This window comes from Ambystoma mexicanum, chromosome 5p (genome assembly GCF_040938575.1).
Source record: "Ambystoma mexicanum isolate Mex_15411 chromosome 5p, UKY_AmexF1_1, whole genome shotgun sequence".
In the NCBI taxonomy this organism is placed as follows: Eukaryota; Metazoa; Chordata; class Amphibia; order Caudata; family Ambystomatidae; genus Ambystoma; species Ambystoma mexicanum.
Window position 1 is genome coordinate 671,605,486 of NC_090930.1, and position 17,728 is coordinate 671,623,213.

At 45.9% G+C, this 17,728-nt stretch overlaps 1 protein-coding gene across 1 annotated transcript in view; it reads right to left on the reverse strand.

The window, feature by feature from the left end:
- Nucleotides 1-17,728, reverse strand: part of FRMPD3 (FERM and PDZ domain containing 3) — a 1,207,861-nt gene that overhangs the window by 711,656 nt on the left and 478,477 nt on the right. The gene's annotated exons all lie outside the window — the stretch shown is intronic.

Here is a 17,728-nt window from a genome sequence, read left to right on the forward strand (position 1 = left end):
CCGGGCACCAGATCGATTTGGCAATCGTATGATCTGTGGGGAGGTAACGTGTTGGCCTGTTCCTTTTGGAAGACGTCCTGAAAGTCTTGGTATTCCGGAGGTAGTTGCATGGAGACAGAGGTTACAGACGCTAGACTAATCTTCAGATTTTCTGGCTAGCAGGTTTGTGCACAATCCGGGAAGGTTATTCTCTTCGCTCGCCAATCAATTCGAGGATTATGTGTCTCTAACCAAGGGATTCCGAGAATAACCTGAAACTGTGGAGCCTTGATTACATCAAACACAACTGCCTCCCGATGGCTGTCCGGACCTATAAGTCTCACCTCAGCAGTGGAATGTGTTACCGGTCCAGAGGCAATTTTAGTTCCATCGACTGTGGTGATGACATCTTTGCTGGTTTTAGGACGCAGAGGGAGGTTAATCCTAGAGACCAATTCACGATCCACATAATTTCCTATAGCCCCACTATCGATGTATGCCTTTATTGCATGCAACTGCTTAGGCTGTTCCGGATCTACGAGGACCATTGGCACAATGAAATGCGAGGTCTGAGAGTTAGTTTTCAAGCTCGGCAAGCGGACCCCTACGCTTGTCGGGCATGGTCGTTTCCCGAAACAGAGTCTTCATGGTTTTTATCAGCAGCTGCTACCACCTTCTTGGGCGGTTTTGCCGGGCAATCTCGTAGAAAGTGTCCAGAGGACCCACAATAAAGACATAATTATATCTGCCATCTTCTTTCACGTTCTTTTTGAGTTAAGGGTCCTTTAACCCCTCCGATTTGCATAGGCTCAGAGACATCAGCACCCTTGGGGTTAGCGTGGGTCTTGACCAACACCCGGGTCTCAAACTTGGACCAATCTGCTTTTTTGTTTTGAAGTCTGTGATCCAATTGGACCACTAAGTCTATATATTCTGTGCATTCTTGGGGGGGATTTACAACTTGGGCCAGGACATCTTTAAGTTCTCCGCGTAGACCTCGATAAAATAACGTGATTCTTTTATCCTCTGGCCACCCAGTTTCCACAATTAGTCTATTAAAGGTTGCAATGTAGAATAAGAGGTCCTGATTGCCCTGTCGCACGGATAGGAGTTCGTCATCCAGAGCCTGCCCCTGAGAGTGTTGAGCAAATAACCTTTCCATGCTTGCCTGAATTACTTGAAAATCACAGAGAATCGGGTCATCTTGAGTAACCAGTGGAACTGACCAATCGGCAGCACAGCCGCTGAGATATGACAATACAAAGGCTACCTTGGTCTGGTCATTAGCGAAGGCCCCAGGTCTGCATAGGAAGTGCAAACGACACTGATTCATGAATACGGTGAATCGTTTGGGGTCCCCAGCAAAGCGTTCGGGTGGGGCCAGCGGCATGTTTCCAGGTAGATTAATCTGCAAAGGGTTACTGGGAACCAGAGGCGGGGGGTTCCCCCCGGAACCGGGTAGAGGAGAGCTTGACCTTGCAAAAACTGCCTAGCCAGGTCATCAGTTCTTTCCTTTGATACAATCACTTCCCTCCTGAGTGCATTAGTCTCTTGACGAGCGGCGTGTACTTCGGCCCGTAATTCCCCCAGTAGTTGGGCCAACTGATCAGTCTCAGAAGTTTCCATAGCGCCTGGGTGGGAATTTGTAGGAAGGCTTCACGTTCTGTAACGCTCACCTGACTCCCACGGAGGAGCTGGTCTAGTCTGGGTTGCTGTGACCTCTTTGAGCGTGATGCGCAGAACTCGGAACACCGACTGAACTGGACCCTCAAATCTTGCTTGTCTGGCCCGTAGGAATATCCTTCTGCAGATGAGAAAGGGGATTAACAGTCTGCAGAATAGTGTGCTTGCTCCCCCCTTCCCCCCTTCGTTCTTCTCTAACTTCCTCCGAAATCCCCGGTTGAAGCTCACCTTATGGTTTGAAAGGATGAACTCTCCATCCTGCTTCTGGTGCAGGGGCGCGTGTTTGTCCAGTTACTTCACTGGTTTTCAGAATGGCGCTGGCAAAATCCACTTGACTTTTCCGAGCGGAACGCCGTAAGTATGAAGATTACAAAAGTTCAAGTGTTGAGCCTCCTTTTCTGTTGCCTTCCTAACCTGTGATCTGTCCTTTATTTCAGGTGCAGAATGAAGGCGATGCGTTGAGGGATTGAATTGCCGATGGTAAACTCAGGTGAGTTAGCGATGGGGCAATCCCTCTTAATGTCTTTATATTCCTCCAGTAATGTCTTTTGTCCTTTCCCCATAGGGGCCGAGGTGCGGTACCTGCCAACGAAGCGACACCGACCCGAAATGAGGAATGATCCACCAACAGATGACCGGTAAGTGTTATGGCGGAAAATTAGGCTTTCCTCATATGTTCCTTCTGCTCACCTTTTGTCTCTTCTTCTCTCCCTTAGGCGCAGAGATGTGGCGACCGGTGCAGACAGTCGCGGTGGAGCCAGAAGAACTCCCGAGGACAGGTGAGTGAAGCACGGCGCTGCAGCGAGCAACGCGGTGCTGTTAATTGAAAGTCTTTTCTCAGGAACGCTGGCGTGAAGGTTCCGGATGCAGGTAAGAAGTTTGATAAAATTCTTGGTTTTCACCTTTCTCTTCTCTTCTTTCCTTACAGGTTTTCCAGGATCGAGGCGGGCGTGGCTGGAGACCAGATGCAGTAGCAGACATGGTGAGCGTTCAGCTGCTTGGATGCAGAACAACGCGAAGCGTGAGCTACTGTCTGGGCGTGGCTTAAATAGCCCCCAAAGTGGCAAAATAGTCCCAATGAAAAAATAGTCCCTTTCAGGTCTCAGGGAGGCCTGAATCTTGCAGCATGGTCTGCATCAGGTAAGTGCACAAAACACCTTCCTTTATGAACCTGGCGCCTATGGCGCCAGGACTGATGTCCAACATAAGCCTGGTGCCAAAGGCACCAGAACAGAGTCCAAAGAGCCCCGATAAGGGGCCACTGGGCTTTTACCCGGGGGCATGATGCCTGCTCCCGGGGGTGCTGGCCCTGGCCTGGTGATCCGGGGGTAGGCATCATGACAGGCTCTTGGGGAGGAGGGATGGCATTAGCTGATGCCATCTTAAGATAAATAGCAGTTTTGCTAAAAGTATGTACTCTGTACTAGATTGTTAATGGATAATGAGTAGGAATAGGTGTTGGAGCTGTGCAAGGGAAATTTTGAAGTTGAAAGTTCCTAGATCTTTAGAAAATGCAGTTCTGAACTGTCCGTGAAGCAGAGATCTTATCGTGAAGTGCGGACGGGTTCTCGGACACGTCATCATGCCGCACGCCAGTGTATGGTCATGAGGCACTGTCCGGAAGGTCCGCTATGAAGTCAGATGTTCATAGATGTCTACAGATGCAAAACTAGTTGAATTAGTCTCAAAAAGTGTATAGAAGTGTTAAAAATGATTCCAGAAGGTGGGACATGGCAGAGTTTTAAGGTGGCACTTTGTAAATTGGACATAGACATTGCTATATTGGGTAAGTATGATATTAGTAAGTTGTAGGAAAATAGCATGCACTGGTAAAAAACTATGGAATTCATTGAAAAAACTTTGTTAAAGGGGCGTTATGGTTAAGTTGGACTAATAAAAACCTATGAAATTCAATGAAAAAACTTTGCCAAAGGGACATTATGGTTAAGTTGCACTAATAAAAACCTATGGAATTCAATGAAAACACTTTGTTAAAGGGACTTTATGGTTAAGTTGCACTAATAAAAACCTATGAAATTCAATGAAAAAACTTTGTTAAGGGGACGTTATGGTTAAGTTGCACTAATAAAAACCTTTGAAATTCACTGAAAAAACTTTGTTAAAGGGACGTTATGGTTGTGTTGAAATAATAAAAACCTATGAAATTAAAAGAAAAACTTTGTTAAAGGGACCTTATGGTTTCAAGTAAAATAAAAAGAAAACAGAAAAATTTGCCAGTTATGGTAAACTAAACAACCATAACTCGCACCACCACCGTGCACTGCTAAGACTAACACCCAGGACATCAAAGATGACATCACAAATGTCATTGATGACATCACTGATGACATCACATATCTGGGCCACTTGTTTTTTGTTCATTGACAGAAATAGACCATGTGGTTTTGTTCACTGGCAGTCAGAATAATAAAATTGAAAAAGGTGCTATATATCTAGACGTTAACCATGTCATATGTCCTTTAAGTACTTTCCTTAGGGTTTGGTCTCAGCTCATGGTGCACCTACATGGGGAAATGAGCAGGCCTCAAACACACAATTCATTTGTATGCATGAAGATAAACTTTAATGTCATTAACATTTTCTGATGATGCAGTTTCTTTCTTCCTTACTTTAGTTTCCCTGTATGTGCCTCTGATTTGTATGCATTGTGGTTCTTCATATATATTATTTGTACCAGCACAAGTGCTGTAAATTTTGAATTGTTAGCTAGTTTTTACATGTTTAACATTACTCAAAACTCTGATACGGTAGCATTCATTATTGTACTATACAAAATTACAAGATTATAAATAGTGTACTTCTATGGTGCATGCTGCTGTCATTGCCTATGTTTATATATGATTAGGTTTCTGTATTAACAACAACACTCTAATACAATGATATTAGATGAGTACATTCTTTAATAGATAAAGTTGTTCATGATAGGTCTCCCGATGACCCCTGACATCTTGTTACCAACAATATAAACACACTGTAACGCTCACCTGATTCCCACGGAGGCGCTGGTCTTGGCAGGAAGGTGTCTGCGACTCGAATAGTGATGTGCAGGACTCGATTGGCTTCTGGGGTCGATCCTCTTCTCACTGTGTGTCGAACTCGAAGGGTGAGGTTTCTGCAGGTGAAAGAATATGGGGGTCAAGGGTCTGGGTTGTTGAATGTCCCTCTCTCTCTCCCTCTCTTCCTAGCTTCTCCGTAGGGCCCCCAGGTCAACGTGCTCACCTTAGATATATGAATGCTGGACTCTCCATCTGCGTCTGGTGCAGGGTGCCGTTGCCAGTTCCTTCACTGGTGAAACATAGGCCTCTTGAACTCAGATGATCGTTACCGTCGTTAACTGCACGAGCGGTGAGTTTCCGGACACCTTTTTAGTCTTTATAGTCTTTAGGTGCGTGGCACGGTAACATTGAACAGGACTCTGTATAATGCTTTTCCCTTTTTGTCTTGCAGGACTCTGGAGATGGAAGCTGGAGTGAAGCGCCTGGAAATGAGTAAGTAAATGCAAGCGCTCAAACTGTCTTTTTCCCTTCCTGCTTAGTTCGAGCTGAAGAGACGCCGGAGTATTTGCAGGCGTTCTATTGTGACGAGCGTGATGGGCGTAAGTAAATACCTGTCTAATGTCTCTTCTTTTGTTTTCACAGGCGGCGATGCAGCGTGAAGAAATCCGGAATTCGCGGAGTGCCGGTAAGTAATAACAATGCTTTTGTCTTCACAGGCGGAGGTGCAGCGTGAAGAAATGGCCGCAGCCGATGGATCAGGTGAGTAAGCACTGCGTGTAAAGGTTGCCTTGCTAACCTGTTGTTTCTTTTCTTTGCAGGTGCTGTTGTTGACTGGATACAGGAATGGTAAGTATAATTCTTGCAGGTTCAGGATCGAAAGAAGAAAGGCTGGAACAGACTCGGTGAGCGTTCTGCTGCAGATGCAGAATAACGCGAAGCACGTTTCATCTATCGGGTGTGGTTTAAATAGCCTTGGAGTGATGAGGCGTCTTCCTCCACGGCCCCGCCTAGGTAAGAAAAGAGTTCCAGTTCCAGAAGAGTTCCAGTGCTGTATCCAGGGAGTGGAGCTTGCCCCACCCAGGTAAGAAAGTAGTTCCTGTTCACAGAGGACTTCTAAGTGGCTGGTAAGTAAGCAGCAAGGTCTGCTGCAGGTAAGTCCACCCAAGCATCTTCATACATAATATGAGCCCGGCGCTTCCAGTGCTGGGACCGATGACTTTGATGAGCCTGCTGCCACTGGCGCCAGGACAAGGTCCAAAAGGTCCCAGTGGGGACCGGCTGGTGCCTAAGATAACGGTTAGGGGCCTGCTTCCAAGGATGTTGGGCTGTTCCTGACTCCTTGGAAGCAGTGATCATGACAGCACTCCCCCTCAAGGCCCCTCCCAAGCGTGTCTTCTCCGGGGGTTTTGGCTTGTCGGGGTGATTCAAATGGAATTTCTTGACCAGACGAGGTGCGTGGACATGTTCTGAGGGTTCCCAAGACCTTTCCTGGGGGCCGTATCCTTTCCAATCAACCAGGTAATATAATTTAGATTTGGAGATTTTGGAGTCTAGGATGTTCTTTACTTCGAACTCAATATCTCCACCTACTAAAACAGGTTCTGGGAGTTCGGTCAATCGGGTTCCTGGTTGTACTGGTTTTAGTAAGGAGACATGGAATACTGGATGTATTTTCATATGCGTAGGCAATTCCAATTTAACAGCCACTGGATTAATTATGGCAGAGATAAGATAGGTTCCAAGGTATCTTGGGATAAAAGTGCGGGGTCCTTTTAGAGGTAGGTGCTTAGTGGATAACCAGACCTGATCTCCCACTGCGTAGTGAGGGGCCTCTTTACGGTGCTGATCTGCTCCTTTCTTGAATTGAGCTTTAGCTCTTTGCAGATGGTCAGTGGCTTCCTTAAAAGCACGAGTGATCTCCGAGTGCAAGTGATCCACAGCAGGTGCCTCGAATTCTTGGGGAGGATCCAGGTTAGAGGTTCTAGGATGGTGTCCGTATAATAAGAAGAAGGGAGTCTTTCCGGTTCCAGAATGAGTCGAATTGTTATAAGCGTATTCAGCAAGCCAAAGAATGTCCTTCCAAGGGTTTTCAGTTTGTTGGAGCATGCAACGTAGATATTGCTCTAGAGTTTGATTTGTCCTCTCGGTTTGTCCGTCAGTCTGGGGATGGTGACTGGTAGAAAGTCTCACATCTATTTGGGCTAAACGACAGCAACTTCGCCAGAAGTGGGAGATGAATTGACTTCCCCTATCGGAAACCAAAACCGAGTTAAAACCGTGTAACCGAACAATGTTTTCTAAGAATTCTCGGGCCAATACTGAAGCTGAAGGTAGGCCCTTCAGGGGAATGAAGTGAGCCATCTTGGAGAATAGATCCACGACTACTAAAATGGTATCATACCCTGAGCATGGAGGTAAGTCCGTGATGAAATCCATGGACAGGGTATGCCATGGACAGGGAGGGATGTCTAGTGGGTGTAAGAGGCCGGCTGGTTTCTCCTTCAGACTTTTATTTTGGGCGCATACACCGCAAGAGATTACAAAGTCTCTAATATCCTTTTTCCGTGATGGCCACCAGAAATGTCTTTTGACCTTTTCCATGGTTTTGGTTATGCCAGGGTGACCCTCCATTAGTGAATCGTGATAACAGGAGATTACCTGTCTTTGTATCTTCTCACTGGGCAAGTACAATCGTCCTCGGAAAAAAGGTAGGTCTTGATCCACTGAAAATTCTTTTCCCCTTAATTGCCAGTCCTGTAAGTCGGCCGGAGTTAGAAGTGATTTGACTGTGGTCTTGATGTCTTCAAAGGATTGAACGCTGACCAAACCCAAAATCCTTTGTTCAGGGATTATGGGTATTGGTTCTGGATTGGTCAAATGTTCATCTATTCCCATCCGGGAAAGGGCATCTGCTTTTCCATTTTTACTGCCAGGTCGATAAGTAATTATAAAATCAAATTCCGGAAAAAAAGGAAGCCCAGCGAAGCTGCCTGGAAGACTGAGCTTTGGCCGTCTTCAGATACTGTAAGTTGCGGTGATCAGTCATTACGGTGACTGTGTGTCTGGCTCCCAAAAGGTAATGCCGCCAGGCTTTAAAGGCCGATCTGATAGCTAAAAGTTCCTTGTCTGTAATTGAATAGTTGATCTCGGGAGCCGAGAATTTGCGGGACCAAAAGGCTACAGGATGTAATTGATGTGTGACCGGATCTCTTTGTGATAAAACTGCCCCCATAGCAAGACTTGAAGCATCTGTTTCTACGATGTAGGGGAGTTCTGGACGAGGATGTTTTAGAACAGGTGCAGAAATGAATTTAGTTTTTAAGTCCTGAAAAGCTTGTTCCGCCTCAGTAGACCACTCAAAACGTTTGTTTTTCTTTAACAGAGCAGTGATGGGCTGGACTATTCGAGAGAATTCAGGAATGAATCTGCGGTAAAAATTAGCGAAGCCTAACATGCTTTGGACTCCCTTTATAGAGGTTGGTGAAGGCCACTTGATAATTGCATCGACTTTCTTTGAATCCATATGGACTCCGTTGGGTGACAATATGAATCCCAGGAACTCAACTTCAGTTACATTAAAAACGCATTTTTCGAGTTTAGCAAAAAGGTTATGTTGACATAGTCTCTTGAGGACCTCTCTAACATGTTTCCGATGTTCTTCTTTAGATGATGAATAGACGAGGATGTCATCAATGTAGACAACAACACACACATCTATGAGTTCTCTAAGGACATCATTCATAAAATACTGGAAGGCGGCAGGAGCGTTGCAAAGTCCAAAGGGCATAACTTGATATTCAAACAGCCCATACTTGGTGCGGAAGGCCGTCTTCCATTCATCGCCCTCTTTTATTCGTACCAAGTGGTAGGCTCCTCTGAGATCCAACTTTGTATATATACATGCGTCTTTGACTTGGTCCAGGAGTTCAGGGATCAAAGGTAACGGGTATCTGTTTTTAACAGTGATTTGATTCAGGGCGCGGTAATCTATACAAGTCCTAAGGTCTCCTTCCTTTTTCGGAACGAAGAACAAAGCCGAGGAAGCTGGAGATTTTGAAGGACGGATAAACCCGTTGGCTAGGTATTGGTCCAGATATTGTCTGAGGTGAAGATTCTCTGGCTCGGTGAGGGCATAAATCCTACTGCAAGGAGGAGTTGTTCCGGGTATCAGATCTATTTGACAGTCGTAAGACCTATGAGGAGGCAGGGTGTTAGCTTGAAACTGAACCGTCTTTGCTCGCCAATCGATCTGAGGATTGTGCTTCTCTAACCAAGGGATTCCCAGAATGATCTGGAACTGAGGGGCCTTGATCACATCGAACACGATTTTCTCCCGGTGTCCATCTTGGCTCACTAGCATCACTTCTTGGGTGGCATGCGTTACTGGTCCGGAGGCTATCTCCGTGCCATCCACTGTAGTAATGACGTCTTTTACTGCCTTAGGGACAAGGGGTAGGTTCATCCTTGATACCATTTCACGGTCCACATAATTACTGATTGCTCCGCTGTCGATGTAAGCTTCAGTTGCATGCAAACGATCCGGACGATCAGGACTACTGAGGACCATGGGCACCACGAAATGCGAGGTCACGGGACAGATCTTGACGCTCGGCAAGAGGACCTCTACACTTGTCGGGCTAGGTCATTTCCCTGCTCAGAATTTGTGGTACAGGTATCTGCGGCTCCCACAGCCTTCTTAGCTGGTTTCACTGGACAGTCTCGAAGAAAATGCCCTGAGTTTCCGCAATAGAGGCATAATTGCAGCTGTCTTCTTCTTTCCCGCTCCTTTTGGGTTAAAGGTCCTTTCATGCCCCCTATTTGCATGGGTTCCACAGTGTCAGCTCCCCTAGTAGAGGTCTGTGGTTTAGAAAACACTCGGGTATCAAATTTGGAACGATCAGCCTTCCTGTTCTGTAATCTGTGGTCCAATTGGACAACTAAGTCAATATAGTCTGAGCATTCTTGTGGAGGATTCAGAACTTGAGCTAACACATCCTTGAGCTCTCCAAGCAAACCTCGGTAGAAAAGCGTTATTCTCTTATCCTCGGACCATTGAGTTTCCACTATAAGTCTGTTGAATGAGGCTATATAAGTCAAGAGGTCTTGATTACCCTGTCGTAATGAAAGAAGTTAATTGTCCAAGGCCTGCCCTTGTGCATGTCTTGCGACCAGTTTCTCCATGCTGGACTGGAAGGCCTGGAAATCATGTAAAACCGGATCATCCTGGGTGACTAAAGGGATCGACCAATCTGCTGCGCTGCCACTGAGATAAGAAAGCACGAAAGCCACCTTGGTCTGATCTGTTGGGAATGCAGCTGGTCGACATAAGAAGTGTAGGCGGCACTGGTTGATGAACACTGCAAATTTCTTTGGGTCACCAGAAAAGCGCTCGGGCGTAGCCAATGGCACATTATCGGGTAGATTGATTTGCACTGGATTCAAAGATGATGCAGAAGGATAACTTCCTCCTGGAGCGGGCAAAGGTGTTTGTCCTGCCTGCGTTTGTAGCAATTGCCTAGCGAGGTCCTCTGTTCGCTCCTTGGAAATTATCAGCTCTCTTCTTAGAGAGTTTGTTTCCTGATGAGCTGCATGTACTTCTGCTCTTAATTCCCCGAGCAACTGGGCTAATTGATCAGTGTCTGAGGTTTCCATTGCGCCTGGGTAGGAGTTTTGCGGTGGGCTTCGCGTTCTGTAATGCTCACCTGATTCCCACAGAGGCGCTGGTCTTGGCAGGAAGGTGTCTGCGACTCGAATAGTGATATGCAGGACTCGATTGGCTTCTGGGGTCGAACCTCTTCTCACTGTGTGTCGAACTCGAAGGGTGAGGTTTCTGCAGGTGAAAGAATATGGGGGTCAAGGGTCTGGGTTGTTGAATGTCCCTCTCTCTCTCCCTCTCTTCCTAGCTTCTCCATAGAGCCCCCAGGTCAACGTGCTCACCTTATATAGGTGAATGCTGGACTCTCCATCTGCGTCTGGTGCAGGGTGCCGTTGCCAGTTCCTTCACTGGTGAAACATAGGCCTCTTGAACTCAGAGGATCGTTACCGTCGTTAACTGCACGAGCGGTGAGTTTCCGGACACCTTTTTAGTCTTTATAGTCTTTAGGTGCGTGGCACGGTAATATTGAACAGGACTCTGTATAATGCTTTTCCCTTTTTGTCTTGCAGGACTCTGGAGATGGAAGATGGAGTGAAGCGCCTGGAAATGAGTAAGTAAATGCAAGCGCTCAAACTGTCTTTTTCCCTTGCTGCTTAGTTCGTGCTGAAGAGACGCCGGAGTATTTGCAGGCGTTCTATTGTGACGAGCGCGATGGGCGTAAGTAAATACCTGTCTAATGTCTCTTCTTTTGTTTTCACAGGCGGCGATGCAGCGTAAAGAAAACCTGGAATTCGCGGAGTGCTGGTAAGTAATAACAATGCTTTTGTCTTCACAGGCGGAGGTGCAGCGTGAAGAAATGGCCGCAGCCGATGGATCAGGTGAGTAAGCACTGCGTGTAAAGGTTGCCTTGCTAACCTGTTGTTTCTTGTCTTTGCAGGTGCTGTTGTTGACTGGATACAGGAATGGTAAGTATAATTCTTGCAGGTTCAGGATCGAAAGAAGAAAGGCTGGAACAGACTCGTGAGCGTTCTGCTGCAGATGCAGAGTAACGCGAAGCACGTTTCATCTATCGGGTGTGGTTTAAATAGCCTTGGAGTGATGAGGTGTCTTCCTCCACGGCCCCGCCTAGGTAAGAAAAGAGTTCCAGTTCCAGAAGAGTTCCAGTGCTGTATCCAGGGAGTGGAGCTTGCCCCACCCAGGTAAGAAAGTAGTTCCTGTTCACAGAGGACTTCTAAGTGGCTGGTAAGTAAGCAGCATTGTCTGCTGCAGGTAAGTCCACCCAAGCATCTTCATACATAATATGAGCCCGGCGCTTCCAGTGCCGGGACCGATGACTTTGATGACCCTGCTGCCACTGGCGCCAGGACAAGGTCCAAAAGGTCCCAGTGGGGACCGGCTGGTGCCTAAGATAACGGTTAGGGGCCTGCTTCCAAGGATGTTGGGCTGTTCCTGACTCCTTGGAAGCAGTGATCATGACACACACCTCCTTGTAGGGACTTTTCATCAACATTTATTTCACATGTAATGTCCTCAGTGATGTCATCAATGACATGTGTGATGTCATCTTTGATGTCCTGGGTGTTAATCTTAGCAGTGCACAGTGGTGGCGTGAGTTATGGTTGTTTCGCTTACCATAACTGGCCAATTTCTGGGCTTTTTCGATTTTACTTGAAACCATAACGTCCCTTTAACAAAGTTTTTCTTTGAATTTCATAGCTTTTTACTATTCCAACATACCCATAATGTCCGTTGAAGAAAGTTTTTTCAGTGAATATATATATATCTCAGAGGTGCACAGAACAAGTATCAAAGACTCCAAAATGAAGCTGAATGGACTAAGAAAGGGAATAATGTGTGAAAGTCAGCTGGAGCATCCATAAACAGAAGGGTAAACAAAAGTTCTCTAATCCGATCAAAGAGATCAAGGTTTTCAAGTATGCTGTAAGAGTGGAAGGAGTTGTTTAGAAAATGAGTCATGTAACACTGAGGGGAAAGGGCAATGTGAGCGAAGAATGAGGTATGATGAGGAAATGTGATGAAGCTCATGCAGGTATAATGGCGGAGGCATTATGGAGGTAGATGGAAGGGAACCCAGAGGATGAAGTGGAAGAAAGTGAAATTGGTGAGAAGAGTGCAATAGAGGATGGGGAGGTAAGAGAAGAGGTTGTAAGGAAATATATACAACAAGATGTTGTACTCCAGGGGCAATGCAAACATTTTGTAATGTACATATTCATTCAAGAATACTTTCAATATTACAATGTGTAATTAATATAATATATTTTTGGTTAAAAGTAGGAGGATGTGTGGCACATGCAAGAATTCCAGGGAGACAGTTGGAGGAGTGAGATAATGTGAGGAAGCAGGAGTCAATGTAATCAGGGTTTTCAACTTGTACGTTTTCAGAAGAATACCTCTATGTCTCTGTGAATACTTTACCCTTACCTGATCATCTTTGATCGTAAGCAAGAAGTAAGAAGTAAGTCCAAAATATAATTGATTGTGGCCTGCTATCAGAGTTCCTTTAATCAATCGGTTAAATCGAGCACTAGGACATGTCTGGATTTATTTTGGGGTACACTGTCAGGGAAGCCGCAGGTTTGTTAGATGAAGGTGTCACGGCAAGCTGGACTCACCATTCTACAATGTGGCATAGGTGGTGGTTGCCGACACATCTTGCTTGTACCATCTTTTCAGTCAGTCGATTGCCTCTTTCAAGATGGCCGATTTGTTGCATCCTTCTCAGTCCGTTCAGCCACAACCAGATGGCCAGCCACCCATCGGCCTCAACGCCATATGCCAATTTCGCATTCTCAAAGAAGCGGTATTTGAAGGATAAGTGTCCATGGCTTGGTGCGCCTCAACGCTAATGTTAGTTCTTAGCTCAGCACTCCTTTTCTCTTATATCTGTCTCCCCCTCCTCCCTGCCTTCTTCTTGGATGCCTTCTGTGATTTCAGTCAACTTTAGTTCTGCTACCTTATTCTTGGATCCAGAATCTCTGTTCCTCTCTGGATCAATCAAAGGGTTTTTTCATTTAGGTTTTTTCCCCCTGTTGTCTTTGGGGGTTCTGTCCTGACTTCATGCTCCGCTTCACTGGCAAGGTGGCATCGGAGTGGACCACCCTTACCTACACGATACCCGGTCCCGTCCCAGATGAGGCATTTCATCCTCCTCTTCCTCGTCTCAGCTGGGTAACCAGTAGCAGGTAAGCACAATATCCAACAGAAGGTCATAGCAGCAGCATTTTATGGAGACAAACTCTTAGAGCACTGAGTCAACCAGGCAGCTGGTGCAGGAGAGAACACATATTGGTACTTGGTTCTAGAAATACTTGCTGGTTCTTTGGTATTCATACTAGGATCTGAACTTGAGGTCAGAGGGATGAAAATAAAGGTTACAATTAAACTCCAGTGGTCAAGGCCATAGATTATTCCCCACACAGAGCTGTAGTGAAAGGCACTGATAGAGTGGCCACTATTTTGTACTTGGTTATTATTTATTTTTAAAATGTATAAAGCGCAAACAAGGCACTGGTGCATCTGAGCGCTGAGCAGGTCAATATATATAAACAAGGTACAATACAATCAGTTAACACAATAGCTAAAGAAAGATTAAAAAAGCATTAGATCGAATAGAATACAAATAATGTACACAAAGATACCTGAATAAATAGAAGAATTAGCTATATGAAATAAGCCTTATGTTACACCAGACAGGACTGGAAAAGAGATGATTTAAAATGAAGAACATCAAGGTTGTGGTATGCGGATGACTTAGTCCTTATGGACCAGACTGCAATAGGTCTCCAAAGACAGCTTTTCAATCTGGCTGAATATATGGAAAAAAATAACCTGCAAATCAACATCGCCAAAACCAAAATCCTAACAATATCCAAAACAGTGGGAAGGAAAAAAAACTCACACAACTCCTGGTTTCTGGAGAAAGCAAAGATTGAAGAAGTGACGGAATTTAAGTACTTGGGCTTAATGCTAGACAACACCCTGAGAGAAAGATCACTACAAAATGCCCTTTGGAGCAAGGCAAGAAATTTAGCAGCTCAGCTACGTGTGATCGATAAAAAGTTTGGCAAATTTTCCTGCAATGCAGCTCTGCAATTCTATAAAGCACAAGTTGTGCCGGCACTAACTTATGGGACGGCGGCAAACTTAAACCTACCCACTGAGCTTTGGACCCAGTTAGAAGGTTTCATCTGGAAATCAGTTCTAGGTCTGCCTAAGTCGGCTCCAACACCAGCAATCCGCGTGACCTAGGGCTACAGTCCCTTGCCTCCGTGGTGACTCAAAGCGCGTCCCAATTATATGGAAAAATCCAGGCACCAAACACCATGCCCATCTACGGAATTATCCTCTCTGAAATTTGAAAAGGGTCCTGCAAACCGCTCACTACCTGGGTCGATAAGATTCAAACTAGTCTTGAAGAAATATCATGCACGGAAGACCTTCTTATCTCAAATCCAGCCCGTGTCAAAAAAAAACTACAGCAACAAGACTGGATCAACACGCTGGAGCTAGTACAGCAATATAAGTCTCTAAAGCATCTTCCACCGACCCATAACAAACTAAAAGAACCCCTGAAATACTGCGAGAAATTCCCGGAGAAAAATTTAAGAATGATCTATCTCCGCGGGCGCCTAAACTTACTACACATTAGGGAAATTCTAGCAGCAAGATCTTCAACGCTGAATTCGGACTGCCGCTTTTGCGGCGTCCCAAATCAAGTGGAAACGGTCCGCCACCTTCTCATGAACTGTCCGGCGCTATCAAATGAGAGACAAGCATTTATGACACCACTTATCAGTGACCCACTAGCCATTGACGAAGAAACCTGTTGGTCCCGTCTGATGGCAGGTGATTCAGCCAGATGGTCAAGAACAGCAGCTAAATTTCTGTCGCTGGCCCTGTCCAAAGCCAACGTAGTTGCTAGTGGTCCCTAGTCAGCTACGTCTAAGAGGCTTGAGACTTTCAGGTGGGACTGTTCGGCAGACCCCATTTATGCCCGCTAGACCTGATTACTCGTCTCTTGACCCCCTAAGTGGTGTGATAATGCGTCTCTTTTCTAATTGAAAGTTAAGCAACGCATTAAAGAGAGAAACAGAAGCAGACTTTTTTTTCACACTTTTGTAAAACCAATAGGATAAAACAAAAAAAAAAAAAAATGAAGAATTCCAAACCCATACTTTCAATTGTTTTCTAAATCTCAGGTAGTCTAAGGTCTTATGTAGGCTCGGAGGCAAACAGTTGCAATAAAAAAGATAGCCCCTGGAAAAAGATTGTTTGGAGGAAAAATGCTTTCAAATTGAGCGACTTAAAGGCATAATATGTTTTCGCTGTGAAGACCTCTCACCCACCCACTCCCCCGAGAGTTTTAACATATCAGCTAAATAAGAGGGAGTTTTGAAGTGAATCAAGTTATAAATAAGACATAATAGTTTTAATAATATTAGAGCAATTAGAGTAATTAAAGGACGCTAGTGCAAAGAGGTTAAATCAGAGTAATGTGATCAAATGTCCAGGCACCAAACAGTAATCGAGCAGCAGCATGGAAAATAGATCTGAGTGGTGCTAAAGTAGACTACGGAGGTCCAGTAAGGAGGTTTTCAACATCAGTTCTTGATAGAACAAGGGATTGCACAAAAACTATACAGCAGAACTGAAATAGATACATTTGGCTTTGGAGGTGTTGGTTGAATAACAACGATGTGCGTGTTTTAAATTCCCCAAGGTGACAATAGAGGGGAAGGAGTGCCAGATACGTTTTAAATGACAAACATATTGGTGCTGACAATTTAGCTCATGTAAGAACCAAGGTCCTGATGTTTTTTGTGTTACTGATTTTACATGGAGGTGTGTCATTTTATTTTTATTTATTGACCATTTGTATGGCACCTATACATTAAGAAGTGTTTGCATGCACCACACGACAAAGGGGGGCACAGGGGACAACATTCCAGCAACAGTCCTACTAGGGCTTGTGACATTCGGATCAAGCAAGTGCAATAACAGGAAGTGCATTGAGAGTGGAAGGGGGAGAAGTGCAAGGGGGAAGGGGCCACGGGGCTGGCAAAGTGCAAGGGAGGCACAGGAGGGAAAATGCGCATGCAAGGGGATAGGGGTCAACTAGTGCGAGGCGACAGAGGTGGACCGGACTCAGTAGGCTGGTCGGGGAAGGGTGCCTGAGGGCAAGTGCTGGTAAGGGATAAAGGGGAGACTGGTAGAAGGAGGGCCTGCCTCAGTAAGGCTAATGAGGGATACAGGCCACCATACATAGAGGCAGGTGGAACTAGCAGGGGAGTGGGAGGAGGAAGGAGGAGGAGAAAGGGAAGGTCTTGAGAAGCTTCCAGAATTTAAGGGGATCTGGTTCAGGACAGAGAATGGTAGGAAGGCCATTCCAGAGGGAGGCTCCTGCCGAGGAAAGAGATATACCACCACTCTCTGCTTAGAGAAACATTTGACTTCCAGAGAGTTAAAACTAGAAGACCGAAGAATTCTAGCAGGGAGGTATTTAGGGAGAGAGGGTTGGATGTATTGAGGTCTCAGGCCCTAGAAAGCCTTGTGGATGATGCAGAGGGTCTTGAATCTGATAATTGAAGCCACAGGGAGTCAGTGGAGAGATTTTAGGGCTGGAGAGATATGGACCCTGGGCTTCAGACCAAGGATACGACTTGCAGTCCGATTCTACATTAGTTGAACAGGGCGAATGAAGGAAAGCAGCAGTTTAAGGAAGAGACTGTTGCAGTAGTCAAGCCTAACGAGAACCAGAGCTCTGGAGACATTGAGTTTCTGGGGGAAGGTGAGGAAAGGAAGAATGCCTCTGAAGAGGTCAAGCTGAAAGTGAGATTTCTTGACAAGGTCAGTGATCTGAGGTGAGAAGGAGAGAGAGGAGTCAAAGATGACACCCAGGTTTCTTGCCTCACAAGAGGGTGAGGGGGCCCAAGGAGGGCTGCCAGAGAGTAGGGGGGAAGGAGGTTGCAGGAGTCCCAATGAGAAGCAGCTCAGTCTTCCTGGCATTAAGGTAGCAAACCTTAGAAGCACACCATGCCTGAATAGCAGTTAGGCCGTCAGGAATGAGAGAGGAAGGAGAGGAGGAAGAGGAGGGAAGCTTAAAGGAGAGCTGAGTGCATCAGCATAGCATTGAAAATGAGGGGAAAAGGTGGAAATCAGGTGGGTAAGAGGGGCAAGGTAAATCCCTACCGCCATCCGTGTAATGAGGCCCCAAGCCTTGGCCCACGCCTGCCTATTGAGCAAGGGCTGACGTTCTGTAACTGCAAGTGCCCCACAGTGCAGAAGGATCTGATCATCTCGCTCTACAGCAGGAGCCAACAGGACACAGCCGCCCGCCAGCCAGTCAGCCTACGCCAGCTATGAGCAGAGCCCTAGCCCTAGCAGGGAGGTAAAGGATTTCATCCGAAAATGGGTGCAACTTCCATCTAAG